This window comes from Mirounga leonina, unplaced genomic scaffold (assembly GCF_011800145.1).
Source record: "Mirounga leonina isolate KUSES-001 unplaced genomic scaffold, KU_Mleo_1.0 Mir_109, whole genome shotgun sequence".
In the NCBI taxonomy this organism is placed as follows: Eukaryota; Metazoa; Chordata; class Mammalia; order Carnivora; family Phocidae; genus Mirounga; species Mirounga leonina.
In genome coordinates this window covers 1,917,245-1,935,874 of record NW_023270244.1, presented here as the reverse complement: position 1 = coordinate 1,935,874, position 18,630 = coordinate 1,917,245, and the positions used below count along the sequence as shown (strand labels likewise).

The 18,630-nt window shown below is 39.9% G+C and overlaps 2 pseudogenes; both read right to left on the bottom strand.

Moving 5' to 3' along the window:
• Positions 1–5,571: 5,571 nt before the first annotated feature.
• Positions 5,572–6,292, bottom strand: LOC118019823 (annotated as a pseudogene).
• Positions 6,293–14,256: 7,964 nt separating this feature from the next.
• On the bottom strand, positions 14,257–16,949 carry LOC118019817 (annotated as a pseudogene).
• Between the last annotated feature and the right edge of the window lie 1,681 nt (positions 16,950–18,630).

Here is an 18,630-nt window from a genome sequence, read left to right as displayed (position 1 = left end):
TAAACTTTAAAAAGACAAGGAGAGAATCTTGAAAGCAGCAATAGAAGCAACTCCTCACATACAAGGAATCTTCCATAAGATTAGAAGCAGATTTCTCATCATAAACTTGGGAGGCCAGAAAGCAGTGGGCTGATATCCTATATCCAGCAAAACTGTCCTTCAAAAGTGACAGAGGTTGGAAGATGGCAGCAGAGTAGGAGGAACCTAGGCTCACCTCGTCCCATGAATACAGCTAGATAACTATCAAATTATCCTAAATACCCCAGCAATCGACCAGAAGACTGGCAAAACAAACTCCACACTAAAGGTAGAGAAGAGGCCATATCAAAGAAGGTAGGAAGTTGCAGAGACACAGTTTGGGAGAGAAACAGATCTTGGCTGCTGCAGTGGGGAGGGAACTATGGTTGCAGAGAAGGGCGAGACACAAATTAACACACAGAGGAACACAGGGGGAAAATGATTCCACATGGCAATCAGCTTGGAAAACAAGAGGACCTTAATTTCTTGCAACCAGCAGGGCTTAAAGCCTGGAGTGTTACAGGTCAGTGTGCTTGGCTCTGGGAGAGCTTGGAGGACATTGGGGCTGCTCTTGGAGAAAACAGGGCAAACAGCCTTCGTACACACAGCACAGATACAGTGATCTGAAGAGTGCCTGTGGCACACAGTGGGGAGGTTAGTTGCTCAACTTGGAGTGTGTCCCAGAGAGGCAGAGTTCACAAAGAGACCTCTCAGGGAACAAAGGAAGTGGCCAGCACCATTTCCCTCCTCCTCTCCTCAGCATAAACACAGAGCCACCTGTAGGAACTTGCTACCTAACTCGCTTACACCAAACCCTGCTCCCCCCTCCTCCTGCCCCATGCTCCAGTGGAACCACCCTTCCTAGTCACACTTGCCCCAGTTCCAGTGATTCTGGCCCCTCCCCCAGAAGACCTGCCCAAACCCCTGTCAACAACCATCTCCTGACCAGAGAGTTTTGTGAGGCCTCAGTTCTGGTGGCAGCAGTAATGGGTCTCATTTCTCAAGCAGACCAGAGCACATCTAGTTAAAACGTGCCACCAAACATTGCCCACAACAAGCAAACAAAGCCCCTGCAGACAACGGGCCTGAAGGATAAAGTAGCCAGGGCACAACAGCAGAGTGCATGTAGCACACATTGGAGCCACTCCTAGAAGCACCAGGCCCTGGAGAACAGGGCACTATAGGACCTTTTCTTTATAAAGCCATTACCCTCAAGAACAGGAGACATAGCCGACTTTCCTAACACAGGGAAACAGTCACAGAAACGCAGGAAAAAATGAGAAGACAGGGTAATATGTCCTAAATGAAAGAGGCGGACAAGGCCATGGCTGGAGATCTAAGCAAAACAGATACAAGTAACATGCCTGATGGAGAATTTAAAGCAAGGATCATAGGATACTCAATGGACTTGAGAAAAGAGTGGAGGACATCAGTGATACCATTAACACAGAGATAAAGAATAACATAGCAGAGATAAAGAGCTTGATAAACAAAAGGAGAAACACACTTGATGGAAAGAAGAGCAGGCTGGAAGAAGCAGAGGAACGAATTAATGACCTAGCAGACAGAGTCATGAGAAGTAAGCAAGCTGATCAAAAGAGAGAAAAAAGAATTATGCAAAATGAGAATAGACCTAGGGCACTCAGTGATTTCATTAAACATAATAATATTCATATTGTAGGAGTCCCAGAAGAAGAGAGAGAAAAGGTGCAGAGAATTTATTTGAAGAAATAAGAGTTGAAAACTTCCCTAATCTGGGGAAGGAAATAGATATCCAGATGCAGGAGGCACAGAGAGCTCTCTACAAGGGCAGATCCACACCAAAACATACTGTAATTAAAATGGCAAAATATAGTGATAAAGAAAAAAATATTAAAAGCAACAGAACAAAAGAAGACAGTTACATACAAAGAAAACCACATAAGGCTATCATAGGAATTTTCAGCAGAAACTTTTGAACAAGGTCATGATCTCAGGGTCCTGGGATAAAGCCATGTGTCGGGCTCCCTGCTCAGCAGGAGTCTTCTTCTTCTTCTCCCTATGTCTCCCTGCCCCCCCGCCCCGACTCATGCTCTCTCGCCGTCCCCTCCACCGAAATAAATAAGATCCTTTTAAAAAAGAAACTTTCTGAGCAAAAAATAAAAATAAAAACAAACAAATAAATAAAAAGAAATTTTCTGAACCAAAAAGGATGGGCATAATATATTCAAAGTGCTGAATGGGAAAAATCTGTAGTCAAGAATACACTATCCAGCAAGGCAGTCATTCAGAATAGAAGGACAGGTAAATAGTTTCCCAGACAAACAAAAACTAAAGGAGTTCATGACCACTAAACCAACCCTGCAAGAAATATTAAAAGGAACTCTGAGTGGAAAGGACAGGCCAAAAATGACAATATGAAAGTACTAAACACAAAAGCAGTGAAAATTAATATTTCTGTAAAAAATCAGTCAAGGAATTTACAAAATAAAAGGATATGAAATATAACAACATATACCTAAAATGGGATGAAAGAAGCAAAGAACAGGTTCAAAATTAAATGACCATCAACTTAATATAGACTGCTAAATGCAGAAGATGTTTTTTAATGGTAACTACAAATTTAAAAAGCCACTAATAAATATGCAAAGAATAAAGAGAAAGAAATCCAATTATGGCACTAAAGTAAACCAGCAAACCATGAAAAAGAGAAGACAAAAAAGGATCAGAGAAAATCTTCAGAAACAACCACAAAACAGGCAATAAAATCACAATAAATATATCAATAATGACTTTGATTGTAAATGAACAGAACACTCCAATCAAAAGACACAGGTGATAGAACAGATAAAAAAAAAAAAACAAGACCCATCTATAAGCTGCCTAAAAGAGATTCATTTTAGACCTAAACACACCTGCAGATTGAAAGTGAGTGGATGTCAAAAGAAACCAGAGTAGCAATACTTATATCAGACAAAATAGACTTTAAAACAAAGACTAAAACAAGAGAAAAGGAAGGACACTATATGATAAAAGGGACAATCCAACAAGAAAATATCACAATTGTAAATATTTATGCACCTAACATGGGATCACCCAAATACATAAAACAGTTAATAACATAAGGGAACTAATTAATGTTACAAAGATAGTAGGGGACTTTAACACCCCACTTACACCAATGGAAAAATCTAAACAGAAAATCAACAAGAAAACAATGGCTTTGACTGACACACTGGAACAGATTAACAGATATTCAGAACTTCCCATCCTAAAACAGCAGAATACACATATTTTTCAAGTGCGCAAGGAACACTCTCCAGAACAGATCACATATTAGGCCACAAAACAGGCCTCAATAAATTCAAAAAGATTGAAGTCATACCATGCATCTTTTCTGACCACAATGCTATGAAACTAGAAGTCAACCACTAGAAAAAATCTGGAAAGACCACAAATACATGGCGGTTAAGTAACATACAACTAAACAATGAATGGGTCAACCAGGAAATCAAAGAAGAGATCAAAAATTACATGGAAACAAATGAAAATGAAAACACAACAGTTCAAAACCTTTGGGATGCAGCAAAGGTGGCTCTAAGAGGGAAGTTTATAGCAATCTAGGCCTACCTCAAGAAGCAAGAAAAATCTCAAACAACGTAACCTTACAACTAAAAGAGCTAGAAAAGAACAGCAAACAAAACCTAAAACCAGCAGAAGGAAGGAAAAATAAAGATTAGAGCAGAAATTAATGATATAGAAACAAAAAAACTATAGAACAGATGAGCAATGAAACCAGGAGCTGGTTCTTTGGGGGGGAAAAAAATCAATAAAATTGATAAGCCTCTAGCCAGACTTATCAAGGAAAAAGGGGAAAGACTCAAATAAATAAAACCACAAATGAGAAGAAATAATAACAAATACCACAGAAATACAAACAATTATAAGAAAGTATTATGAAAAACCATATGCCAACAAGTTGGACAACCTAGAAGAAATGGATAAATTTCTAGAAACATATAACCTACCAAACAGAAACAGGAAGAAATAGAAAATTTTAATAGACTGATTACCAGCAAATAAATTGAATCAGTAATCAAAACATTCCTAACAAACAAAAGTCCAGGGCCAGATGCCTTCACAGGCAAATTCTAGCAAACATTTAAAGAAGAGTTAATACCTATTCCTCTCAAACTATTCCAAAAACAGAAAAGGAATGGAAACTTCCAAATTCATTCTATGAGGCCAGCATTACCCAGATACCAAAACCAGATAAAGACACCACAAAAAGAAAGAACTACAGACCAATATCTCTGATGAACATAGATGCAAAAGTCCTCAGCAAAATACTAGCAAACCGAATCTAACAATACATTAAAAAAATCATTCACCACAATCAAATGGAATTTATTCCTGGGTTGCAAGGGTGGTTCAATATTTGTAATCAATCAATGTGATACATCACATCAATCAAAGAAAGGATAAGAATCATTTGATTATTTCAATAGACATAAAAAAGCATTTGACAAAGTATAACATCCATTCATGATAAAAACCCTTAACAAAGTAGGTTTAGAGGGAACATACCTCAATATAATAAAGGCCATTAGTGAAAAATTCATAGCTACCATCATCCTCAATGTGGAAAAACCTTTCCCCTAAGGTCAGGAACAAGACAAGGATATCCATTCTCACCATTTTTTTTTTTTTTAAGATTTTATTTATTTTAGAGAGAGAGAGAATGCGAGCATGTGCACACACAAGCAGAGGGAGAGGGAGAAGCAGGCTCCCCGATGAGCAGGGAGCCCAATGCGGGACTCAATCCCAGGACCCTGGGATCATGACTTGAGCCGAAGTCAGATGCTTAACCGACTGAGCCACCCAGGCATCCCACTATTCTCACCACTTTTATTCAGCATTTGATTCAACTGGAAGTCCTAGCCACAGCAATAAGACAACAAAAAGAAATAAAAGGCATTCAAATCAGTAAGAAAGAAGTAAAACCTTCACTCTTTGCAGATACACGGAACTATATATAGAAAACCTGAAAGACACCACCAAAACACTCCTAGAACTGATAAACGAATTCTGTAAAGTCACAGGACACAAAATCAACATATAGAAATCTGTTGCATTTCTATACACCAATAATGAAGCAGCAGAAAGAGAAATTAAGAAAAAAAATCCCATTTACAATTGCAACAAAAAAATAAGATACATATGAATAAACCTCACTAAAAAGGTAAAAGACCTGTACTCTGAAAACTATAAAACACTGATGAAAGAAATTGAATACTACACAAAGAAATGGAAAGACATTCCATGCCCATGGATTGGAAAAAAAAAAATATTGTTAAAATGTCTATATTACCCAAAGCAATCTACACATTTTTTCATCTAAATTATTTTATTCTTATTTATAATGATTTTCTCAATTTTTAACTGAAATTAAAATGTTTTTATTTACAAAATGAGAGTTATTTGTCTCTAATACATAAAGTACTCATTTTCCTAACCGAAATGAAGTAAATAAGTCTTATTTAGGTTCATAGAAAGCTTTTAACTCCATAAAACTTATAGGGGAAAATGGCCATATTTGCAAATAGCCACAGGGATCAAAGTAGGATACAGGAGGGTAATGAGCAGAGTCATTGAACATACTACAGAAGTAATGTATAGTCAATCTCACTGGAATCTGTAGAGTCACATTCTTATATATGGATTTATATTTCATATTGTTCCATCGGCAGATATCCTTATTCTTCAAAGCCCAAGGATCTGCTACTTCTGCGTGAGATCAGCATTCCAAAATTGGAAACTCTTGGTCATAATACATCAAGAAATCAGGGTTCTTGACCACAATAAAGATTTCCCCATCTTGACTATGCGGCCAATTAATAGTGATAGTGCACAGGCAAAAAAGCTTGGAAACAAGGCTCTGTGAATCTTGTCTGGCATAAATTAGAACTTCAGATTCCTTGGACAAATAACTGGGAGCTTCTATATTAAAATTTTCTGAAACCATCACTGCCTCTGTTACGTTTCTCTCTCGAAATGAAGCTAGCTCATATGGATTCACAAAAAGTCCTGTCAGGATGTACTGTTTAATCAAGAGTCAGCAGGCCTGGAAGTCCTCAGTATTTTCTCCAAATTTCACTTCTATTAAAAGGTCTCTGTGGAAACCATCTTTTAAAATTTCTTGCCTCAAAATAATTTCAGAGCAAGTGGCCCTTGTGCCAGGATTGGTGGGGGTGGCAGTGAAAACTGTGGCCGGTGTGTCGGTGAGCCCAGCCATGACCCAGAGGAGTGGCCAGGCCACTGCCCGGATGCCTGTAACCTGGCAGCCAGGACGGGGAAGAAACGCGGATGGAGGAGCCTGTGCACACCTCAGGCCATTCCTAGAGTGTGCTGCCACGGAATTAGTGACCACCACAGAAGACTCAGTGACACCCCCCTGAGGTCCTGCCATTCCCTGGCTCTCTCCGGCTCTGGCCCCTGCGAGTTCCGGTGTTGTGGGAGGCAGCAGGCCTGGCATCCTTGTTCTCTCCCTCCCTGCCCTTCGCACTCTACACATTCCAAGCAGTCCTGATCAAAATACCAACAGCATTTTTCACAGAACTAGAACAAACAATCCTAACATTTGTATGGAACCACAAAAGACCCCAAATAACCAAAGCAATCTTGAAAAAGAAAAGCAAAGCTGGAGACATCACAATTACAGACTTCAAGTTATATTACAAAGCTGTAGGGTTCAAAACAGTATGGTACTGGCACAAAAATAGACACAGAGATCAACAGAACTGAATAGACAATCCAGAAATAAACCCACAATTATATGGTCAATTAATCTCTGACAAAGCAGGAAAGAATATCCAATGGGAAAAAAACAGTCTCTTCAACAAATGGTGTTGGGAAAACTGGACAGCAACATGCAAAAGAATGAAACTGGACCACTTTCTTACACCATACACAAAAATAAATTCAAAATGGGTTAAAGGCCTAAATGTGAGACCTGAAACCATAAAAATCCTAGAAGAGAGCACAGGCCGTAATTTCTCTGACATCAACTAGCAATTTTTTTTCTAGATAGAGCCCCTGAGGCAAGGGAAACAAAAGCAAAAATAAACTATTGGGACTACAACAAAATAGAAAGCTTCTGCACAGCAAAGGAAACAATCAACAAAACCAAAAGGCAACCTATGCAATGGGAGAAGATATCTGCAAAGGACATATCTGATAAAGGGTTAGTATCAAAACATATAAAGGACTTCTCTAACTGAACACCTCCTCCCCAAAAATAATAATCCTATTAAAAATGAGAAGACTTGGACAGACGTTTCTCCAAGAAAGACATATAGCTGGCCAAGAGACACAGGAAAAGATGCTCAACATCACTCATCATTAGGGAGATGCAAAACAAACCACAATGAGATACTACCTCCCACCTGTCAGAATGGTTAAAATCAACAACACAAAAAATAACAAGCGTTGGCAAGAATGTGGAAAGAAAGGAACCTTCTTACACTATTGGTGGGAATGCAAACTGGTGCAACCACTGTGGAAAAGAGTATGGAGGTTCCTCAAAAAATTAAAAATTGAACTACCATATGATCAAGTAATTCCACTAAAGGGTACTTATCTAAAGAATACGAAAACACTAATCCAAAAAGATATATGCACCTCTATGTTTATTGCAACATTATTTACAATAGCCAAATTATGGAAGGAGCCTAGTGTCCACTGATGGATGAATGGATAAAGAAGATGTGATATGGGGCACCTGGCTGGCTCAGTTGGTAGGGCATGCAACTCTTGATTTCACAGTCGTGAGTTCAAGCCACATGTTGGGGGTAGACTTTACTTAAAAGAAGAAGAAGTGGTGTGTGTGTGTGGCGGAATATTACACAGCCATAAAAGGAATGAAATCTTGTCATTTGCAAGTCAATCAGAGAAAGACAAATACCATATGATCTCACTCATATGTGGCATTTAAGAAACAAATGAACAAAGAAAAACAACAAACCAAAAAATAGACTCAGGGGTGCCTGGATGGCTCAGCTGGTTAAGCATCTGACTCTTGATTTTGGCTCAGTTCATGATCTCGGGTTTGTGAAATCAAGCCCCAAGTTGGGCTCCATGCTGAGCACGGAGTCTGCTTGAGATTCTCTCTCTCCCTCTCCTTCTGTCCCTCCCCCTGTTTGCTATCTCTCTTTCTCTAAATAAAATAAAATCTTTAAAAAAAAAAATTCTCTTTAAACAAACAAACAAACAAAACCCCCAGACTCTTAACTGTAGAGAACAAACTGACAGTTACCAGAGCAGAGGTGGGTGGGGGGATGGGTTAAATAAATGATGGGGATTGAAGAGTGCAGGTGTTGGGATGAGCACTGAGTAATGTGTAGAATTGTTGAATCACTATATTGTACACATGAAACTAATATAACACTGTATATTAAGTATACTGGGTTAAAATTAAAAAAAACAAACAAACTCTGAGATACCACCACATACCAATTACTATGTTTTGGCTACTGTCAAGAAAAACAAACAAAAAACAAAAAACAGAAAATAACAAATGTTGGTAAGAATGTGGAGAAATTGAAACTATTCTGCATTCTTGATGAGAATAAAAAATGGTACAGATGCTATGGAAACCAGAATGGAGGTGCCTCAAAAAATTAATAATAGAATGACCATATGACCCAGCAATTCCACTTGTAAATACATACCAAAAAGAATTGAAAGCAGTATCTCAAAAATGTACTGGTACACTTGTGTTCATAACAGTGTAATTCACAATAGCTAAAATGTGGAAGCAACCCAAGTGCCCACTGAAGGACAAACAGATAAGCAAAATGTGATATAATTCATACAATGGAATATTATTTAGCCATAAAAATGAAGAATTTTCTGATATATCTACAACATGGATAAACTTTGAGGACATTATGCTAAGTAAAATAAAACAATCACAAAAAGACAAATACTGATTGATTCCACTTCTATGAGGTACCTAGATTAGTCAAAATAATAGAGACAGAATGAAGAATGGTGGTTGTTGGGGAAAAGGGAGGTTATTGTTTAATGGGTATAGAGTTTCAGTTTTGCAAGATGAAAGAGTCATAGAGATGGATGGTGGTGATGGTTGTACAACATTATGAATGTATTTAATGCCACTGAACTGTACAATTAAAATGGTTAGGATGGTAAATTTTGTCATGTGTATTTCTACAATAAAAAAAACCATGGAAAAAATATATTTATGATCCATCTTCTTCTCTTAATTCTTACTACTATCACTTAAGTCTGGCCAGGTGTCAACAGACTAGCCACAGGCTGAATCCAGTCCAGAGACATGCTTTTTGTTTTTGTTTTTTAATTAGTTGCCAATATAAAAACTGGGAATCTCCAGATAGCATTTTCCACTTAGGAGAACCAAGATTCTTTGGAGAAATGACCGTTCCAAGTTTGGGCAGGAAATTTTAAAAGATGAGCTGGGACATCGTGTCATACAAGATAGTAAAGAAGTTACCAACTTCTTTAATTTGGGGTTGTGTCAAATGACTCAGGGGCCAACTTGCAGAGGCTCAGATGTATAAAATGTGAGATGATTTTATCATCAACCAGAAGAACTGCAATACATTAAAAACCATTGAATATATTTAAATCTTTGAGTTCATAATCATAATAAAAACAATTAATTGATAACCAGGAAGATGCATGGGAATTAGCTCATTATTTTGAAAATATACAAGTAAAAGGAAAGAGTCAAACGTTCTTCCTGCCATCCCTGAACAAAGTACACTGCTAAGTAACCAAATAATGGATAAGGGAAAGTTTCTCTTTACAGAAGTATTCTAGCTAATAAGTAAAGAGGTTCTTATGCGCACACATACACTATATACATATATAATTGATATAATAGAAAATCACTATTCTGCAACCTCAAAAAACTAGTTGAACCAGATATTCAATATGAATGGCTGCTAATATTATAGAAAAGAGAGACATTACATTACAGGTCTTCTGGCATATGAAAGAACACAATACCACTTATTTAGTAGGTTTGCCCAAAAAAGTTGAGCTGAAATTTGATCAAGCTTCTATATCTGACTACCAGTTGACAGAAAATACAGAGGAAAGGTGAAAACATTAAATACTTTAAGGACGCAATCAGAAAAATCCAGACTCTGGAAATTTTTACAGAACAAACATCCCAGTTTCTTTAATACATGAAAAAAATGCAAGACACCCATGAAGGATTATCTCCTAATACTCAATAGCACTGGGGTTTAAAGCACAGACTTTAAGCATCAGAATGTCTTAGAGACAAGTACTGCCTCTGCCATTTATCAGCCATTTGCATGGAGAAACTAACCTAACCTCTTCAAGTTCAGGCTTCTTTACCTATAAAATGGTAATACTAACAGCAACTATCTCGTAGAGTTGTGAGGATTGAGATAATGGACATAAAACACTTAGCTCATTGCCTAACTTATGGTACATGCACAATAAGTTATTTTTATAATCTTCATCATTAAAGAATGTGTGCTGAATGAATGATTAAATGAATGACTAGAATTAATCAGCTAAAAATACTGAATATGAACTATTCTTAGCTGATAATGTTGGCCATGTCATTTACTCAATATTTATTGGGCACTGGAGCTAGCGCAGAAATGTACAAAAGTGAGTAAGATGTGGCCTCTACACTTGGACTTTTGCCTTTTCAAAAAAAAAAAAAATCCTCCATGTCTTAACCCCAAGGAATACTAGCTAATGAGGATGTCAAGTCCCCTCTAACAGTCTGCTGGGAAGAACTCTGAGAATAGAGGACCATCATTCATTGTTCTTTCCTACAGAACCTGATTGAGGGGTGGGTAATGCTCATTGCCATGAGTGTACTCTGCATTATTGAAACACTTTAGAACTATGAACAGTCTTTTTTTTTTTAATTCTTATGTTAATCCCCATACATTACATTAGTTTTAGATGAAGTGTTCCATGATTCATTGTTTCTGCATAACACCCAGTGCTCCATGCAGAATGTGCCCTCCTCAGTACCCACCACCAGGCTAACCCATCCTCCCACCCCCCTCCCCTAGAACTATGAACAGTCTTAACAGACCTTGGCTGCTTTCGTCTGGCTCTCTTCTGCTCTTGTCACTTCCACCTGTTCTTCCTTTCCATCTGCAAGTTTTCCTTCTGCTGCGTACACCACCTGAGGATCAAAAGATAGGCATATTCATCGGTAGGACTTGGACAGCAGAAAATGAGCAAACGGAATGTTGCCAGAATGTTAAGAGAACAAGTACTTCCTCATTAGAGAGGAGACAACTAACCTACTTAAAAGCTGAGATCCGAACGACTAATGCAGGACAGACAGTCCCCACCTTATGAACACTCAACTTACAAATGACCCAGACACACATTACTGCCCTACCCCAGCCCCAACCCAGGAAGCTGCTGTTAGCATGGGCACCGCTAGGTGCAGGAAGAGGGGGGAATGAAGATTTTATAGAATCAGGGGTTCAAAATAAAAGGGAAAAACTGAGACAAGGTTAGCTTGTTTTCATCGCTTGGCATCAGGGAAATCCAAATCAAAACCTCAATGAGATACCACCTCACACCAGTCAGAATGGCTAAAATTAACAAGTCAGGAAACGACAGGTGTTGGCGGGGATGCGGAGAAAGGGGAACCCTCCTACACTGTTGATGGGAATGCAAGCTGGTGCAGCCACTCTGGAAAACAGTATGGAGGTTCCTCAAAAAGTTGAAAATAGAGCTACCATATGATCCAGCAATTGCACTACTGGGTATTTACCCCAAAGATACAAATGTAGGGACCCGAAGGGGTACGTGCACCCCAATGTTTATAGCAGCAATGTCCACAATAGCCAAACTATGGAAAGAGCCAAGATGTCCATCAACAGATGAATGGATAAAGAAGATGTGGTATATACATACAATGGAATATTATGCAGCCATCAAAAGGAATGAGATCTTGCTATTTGCAATGATGTGGATGGAACTGGAGGATATTATGCTGAGCGAAATAAGTCAATCAGAGAAAGCCATGTATCATATGACCTCACTGATATGAGGAATTCTTAATCTCAGGAAACAAACTGAGGGTTGCTGGAGTGGTGGGGGGTGGGAGGGATGGGGTGGCTCGGTGATAGACATTGGGGAGGGTATGTGCTATGGTGAGCGCTGTGAATTGTGCAAGACTGTTGAATCATAGACTTGTACCTCTGAAACAAATAATACATTATATGTTAAAAAAAAAAAAAAGAAGAAGATAGCAGGAAGGGAAGAATGAAGTGGGGGAAATCGGAGGGGGAGACGAACCATGAGAGACTATGGACTCTTAGAAACAAACTGAGGGTTCTAGAGGGGAGGGGTGTGGGGGTGATGGGTTACCCTGGTGATGGTATTAAAGAGGGCACGTTCTGCATGGAGCACTGGGTGTTATACGCAAACAATGAATCATGGAACACTACATCAAAAACTAATGATGTAATGTATGGTGATTACAATATCATAATAATAAGAAATAAAAAATAGAAAAAAAAGAATAGCTTGTTTTCCCAACCATATCTCAAGTTTATTCAGTTAACTCTGTTTTACTGCCTGAAATTCTGTATTAGAGAGAGCCATGGTTAGCAAGCAGGGCTTTTTAAAAAGACAACTACTTCTAATGGGAGTTTTTGCAATCCTCTATTACTTTCAGGGTAATTTTTCACTAATGATATGAGAGACTCTTAACGTCAGTGGTTTTTTTTAATGTATTTTTAATCAGAGAGAAAGATTGCCCTGATCTCACCAACCACAATAGGTACTCAGCACCATAGGCACAGCATCCTGAGCAAGGGACGTTCCCTTGTTAAGTCTAATTCACAGCCACCACGTGTTGGAAACCCAACCACCATTTGTACATGTAATACAATAGGAAAGGAGACCCCTGGAGTTCTTATTTGGGGGGTCTCTAAGATGGAGGACAGAGACCTGAGACAGCCCGCAACAAAGTCTACCCCCTGGAGGAAAGCCAACCAAAGTAAAAGAGGCCAACAGACAAAGAGAAGCTGATCTGAAAAATGTATAAGGAAACAGACACAGAGAAAGAGAAAGAAAAGGAGGAAAAAAATCCTGCTGAAGTCATTTGAACTCCTAGAAATTATGGACTTTCTAGTTACACTAGCCAATACAGTCTTGATATGCTTAATATACTCTGAATTGTGGTTTTTTTGTCCCCTCCAAACAATAGCCCTAGAAGAGCTTCATTCTCAGACCCACTGGTTCACTTCCTGGCTTGTCTCTCCCTGACCACTCAGCAGGCATCCACCTGGTTTCCAGAGTAGTGACCTCTCTCCTCAGGGCCTTGTCTTCCAAGGGCAGCTCTGAAATAAGACTGGCCAGTCCCCCAGATCAGCTTCTCTCCCTGGAGCTGGCCTATGAAGGGGGAATGCTATACTTCTAGGTACAGCATTCCTTCCTAATTACGTGATCTGGGCCCTTATTTTCCTCCTGTGTTGTTGGATACCCCTTGAACAGTACTATATAGAATTCCAAATATTTCTCAACAGCTTTTGAAAACAGTGGAGATACACCGTGAGGGTCCCCAGAGCTGGGTTGTAAATATTTGCATTGGTAGAGTAAGTGAAGTTGAGCAGTGGAATACTATGGGTAACCAATGGGCATTTGTTTATTGCATTTCAGGTTTGAGCTAAGGTTTTTGCCGACCTTATTTCAATGTAGTTTGTGTAGTCATTTCCCAGAAATTACATGACCTTCTAGGATCTTTTTAGATTTTTTTTTTTTTTTACATTTGATTACAAGGGGGAAAAAAAACTTGAGACCATATTTAATTCCACCTTTCCTTTTTTTAAAAAAAGATTTTTTATTCATTTGAGAGAGCACGCAAGGGAACACAAGCACAAGCAGTGGGGGAGGGTGGAGGGACAGAGAGAGGGAGACATAGACTCCCCACTCAGCACAGAGCCCTACACGGGGTTCGATCCCAGGACCCTGAGATCATGACCTGAGCTGAAGGCAGACGTTTAACTAACTGAACCACCCAAGCGCCCCTAATTCTACCTTTCTAAAATAAGTATTTCCTTCCAGTTTACACCTAATGTATTTTTTTTTTAATTTTAAAAGTCAGAAAACCAATTTTTTTATTTCTAAAGCTCTGTCATAGATTTCTGGCAGGTGCCGATGGTCACCTGCTACACAAGACCCCTGTAGCTGGCAAACAGTCTAGCCATCAGCAGACCGGGCCAGAGAGGTTCACTGGGGTGGCTCCGCCTCGCTGCTCGTACTGATAACTTCCTGCTTCAGTTCGTCTACAATGATCTTGCCTTCTAAGTCCCAGATCTTGATGCTGGGGCCCGTGGCAGCACAGAGCCTGTAACGGTTAGGACTGAAGCCCAGGGCACTGATGATGTCCCCACCATCTAGAGTATAAAGATGCTTGCCTTTGTGGAGGTCCCACAGCATGGCCTGGCCCTCCTCGCCTCCAGAGACACAGAGGGAGCCATCTGGAGACAGACTCACAGCGTGCGAGTACCCTGTGTGGCTGATGTGATTGGTCTTCAGCTTGTAGTTTGCCTCGTTCCATACACTGACCAGCTCGTCCCAGCCACAGGAGACAATGATGGGATCACTGCTATTGGATGAGAAGCAGACACAAGACACCCACTCCGAATGGCTCCCATCCTGGACAGTATATTTGCATACACCCAGAGTATTCTACTACTCAATGGTTTTATGTATGGAGCCAGAGACAATTTGCGACATTGTCAGAGGAGAAGGCCTCACTCAGCACACCCTTGGTATGGCCTACAAATCTGTGTGTGGGGTATCCGTTGAGAGATCCCAAAGCCGGAGGGCTCCACCTCAGGAGTCTGGCCATCTGAGGAGATGACCCTGAGGAACACGCTGGGGATGCCCTAGTCAGTCTCCTCCCTGGTCAGCTTCTACATGGTGATGGTCTTCTCTCAAGAGGCAGACAGTATCATGTCCAGGAACTGGGGAGTGGCGGGAATCTGCGTCAACCAGCCTTTGTGGCCTTTGAGGGTACCACAAAGTGTCATCTGCTTAGTCACGGCGGTGCCGAGGGCGGGTGTCCCCTCAGCGACAGGGATGGAGCTGGATGGCTCAGAGAGACTAGCACCATAGCCGCTCCGGCCACAGCCCTACTGAGGAATAAAGAGCTGCATCTGATGTATTTCTATTTTTCCACATGTGGAATCCCAGTGATATAACTGTCTGCTTTGTCACTTATATTAAAAAACAAAAGCTTTTCTCCATGCCTGGTCTTCATAAATATAATTTAATAGTTATATGTGTAATATAATGTAACTGTAAACAGAAATATAATTCTATCTATTCCTTCCAATAGATAATGTAAATTATGAATATCATGTAAATTACATATCTAGTCTCTAGACATTTTAATTTTTTCCCAATGGAAAGTGGAATTATTAGGTCAAAAATCTATGAACAGCTCTTGCTGTGTATTATGTAAAATTCATTCTCAAAAGAATTATTTCAAGTCACTCCACCAGCCAAGTGCGGGTGCACATGTATCAATGTTTCACTTAACATGCAAGAGATCCTGTCTTTGGTACTATCTTCTTATTTCTCTTTTTCTAATATAATAGGTACATGTTACTTTAATGGACATCATCTAAATTAAAATCTGAATTTCAAAAGGAATAATTAAGACTTAAGAAAGGAGACAAAAATGAAAGCTCGCAAGTATGTAATTTTTCTATTTCTAAATCTTTTGAAAGTTAGCACTATTAATGTATACTATTTATAATTCTTTTCCCTGTTTTAGACACTGTAACTTACAGAGAAAAATGTAATCTTGCATGGGCATGCTATCTTACCAGTAGACTCTGGTTTCACAGGGCATTAAAACAAAGATGCAGATCTGTCATTTTATACTCCACTAAAAACAGGTATACCTTGTAAAAGACAAAACTGTAAGGAACAGAAGAGTCAGAGAAGGCAAAACCTAGAGATTTCATTTGAAAGGTTTTACAGAGTCACAAAGAAGAGGGGTTAAAACTTATGAACCAATACCATTCAAAAATATCCCATGCTTTTCTGACACTTGATGCATCTACCGTCCCTGTTCCAAGGTCTGAATCTTTCTTTAGGACAAGTATCCAAGCGATAAATCTACAGGGTGCTTTACTTAGGAAGCAGTAACAGGCTGAGTGGGGCTATGTGGCCCTAGATGAGGACTCTGGAACAATCTTTAACTCTGGAATTCTGCCAAGAATGAGGTGCAGCTCTGGGCTAGACTTAGGACAATGAAGACTGAAAGGACGGACACATTTAAACAGTTGTGGTCAGACTGCAGAGACTAGCAGCCCTAAAATAGATTGCATGCAAACTTGATAAACAAGCAAGGAATTAAAAACAGTCTATCAGAGAAATGTGTGTAGTCTTCATAAAAGCACTTTAGCAGGTTATATGATGTTTATATTCCAAATGCCATACTCTAAACTTGGATTTCTACAATTCACCCACAGGCTCTTGTTGTTAAGTATATATAACAGCAAAAAAAAAAAAGTTAGAAAAAGACTATTTCTATAATTATTCTACAAGAGTATTGAAGGTAATATATGTGAAGTGCTTAGTGCATTCAACCCTTCATTCATTCAACAAATTTTTACCAAGTACCTATCAGGCATTAGAAATTCGGTGATGAATAAAGGTTCTTGCCCTCTGGGAACATACATTTTCACAGGTGGAACAGAGAGGGCAGACAAATAAATACAATACCTCTAATTAAACTATTAAATATAATTTATGTAACAGAAAATTACATTAAGTCCTCGAAGATCACATAAAGAACTAAAATGGAAGATGACAAAGTTGAGGAGGTGGGAAGATCCTAAATGAGATGGTTCTTTGCACTTTACAGCACCTATCATTTCTAGGATCTGTGCTAGTCCTTCCTTCTTCCTCTGGCCTGCACCAGCCTACAGCCGCTGCAACCCCAGCCCGTGTGCACACGCAGGACATGGTCACGCATATGCACGCCCCTTTTCTGATGACCCCGAGACTTGGCTCAGTATTATGAGACTAGAAAACCTTACTTAAAAAAAGATTTTATTTATCTAGGGCGCCTCAGTGGCTCAGTCATTAAGCGTCTGCCTTCGGCTCAGGTCATGATCCCAGGGTCCTGGGATCGAGCTTCCCGTTGGGCTCCCTGCTCGGCGGGAAGCCTGCTTCTCCCTCTCCCACTCCCGCTGCTTGTGTTCCTGCTCTCGCTACCTGTCTCTGTCAAATAAATAAATAAATAGTCTTTTTTTTAAAAAAAAAAAGATTTTATTTATCCATTTGAGAGAGGGAATGAGAGACCACAAGCAGGGGGAGTGGCAGGCAGAGGGACAGGGAGAAGCAAGCTTCCTGCCGAGCAGGGAGCCCAATTGGGGACTTGATCCCAGGATCCTGGGATCATGAGCTGAGTGAAGGCAGACGCTCAACCGACTGAGCCGCCCAGACGCCCCTAAAAAACCCCACTTTAAAGAAACTGCAGGCAATAGGCACTCTTAGCTGCCCAAAATGATACTTGGTTATTGGAACTGCAGCTTGACATATTTTTTCCAGTCACCACTTTAATCTCTCATAGCACATTAACCAAAAACCACTGAACAAAGAGCATTTGAGAGAAAGAATAACTGACTTTAAACGCGGAGAGAGAAAAACTTGGGGGTAGGAGAGGAGTGTGGGCACTCACCAGGCACTTGTGTAGAGCATGGCCATTCACAGTCTCCACTGAAAGTCGCTACTGGTTCAGTACCAACTGCGACAGTGTGGAAATGACTCTCCCAAGGTTAGAAGTAATCTAACTCTAGTTCTCAGGGCAGTCCTCACCAACTCAAAAGAAATTAGATAAATCCCATCTGGGAAATTGCACCTGAAGGCTGCTTTCTGCAAGTCTCTGGGAGAAGGTTCAGGAAGCCCAGCAATGGGGATCACACCAGCTGCATATATCTCACCAGGGCTAGGAGGGTGAGGAGGAGGGGCAACATCCAGATTTTGACTCCCACGCAGTCCCACCTGTGTGCTTGACTAACGAGTGAGGGCAGGCATACATCAATGACCAGGATGGCCTTCTTGTCTTACATGAAAACCAAGAGTCATGTTGTAGTTCTGTAACTCTGCCCCAAGGCACAGGTCTTAATTTTTTATTTTGGCAAAACTTCAGTCTATTGCCATAGACTCTTGTTGGCTTTTTCTGGCCACAGCTTAAAGAGATACACATGAGGTCTCCTTAACTGGATTCACTTGGGATAATTTAACCTCAAAGAGGAAGCAAATGAATAACAGGTTTAGTTTTTGTTTTTAAATAATATGCAGTCACCAAGAAAGAACTGTAATTCAATTTAATCCCATTAATTACCTGGAGGGCTTGTTAAAAGTAAGATTTATCCAGAACCCTCAGGTTCTTATATGGTCTGGCAAATCCATTTATCTAGAGATGCAAAAACCATGTCTTCACTCAGAGAAATAATTGCCAAAGTGTGGTATGTGGGGCTTTGACACTTAGTGGGAGAGGTTCTAGTGATAGCCCCTGGCCTCACACAGAGACAGGGTTTTATTCAGTCT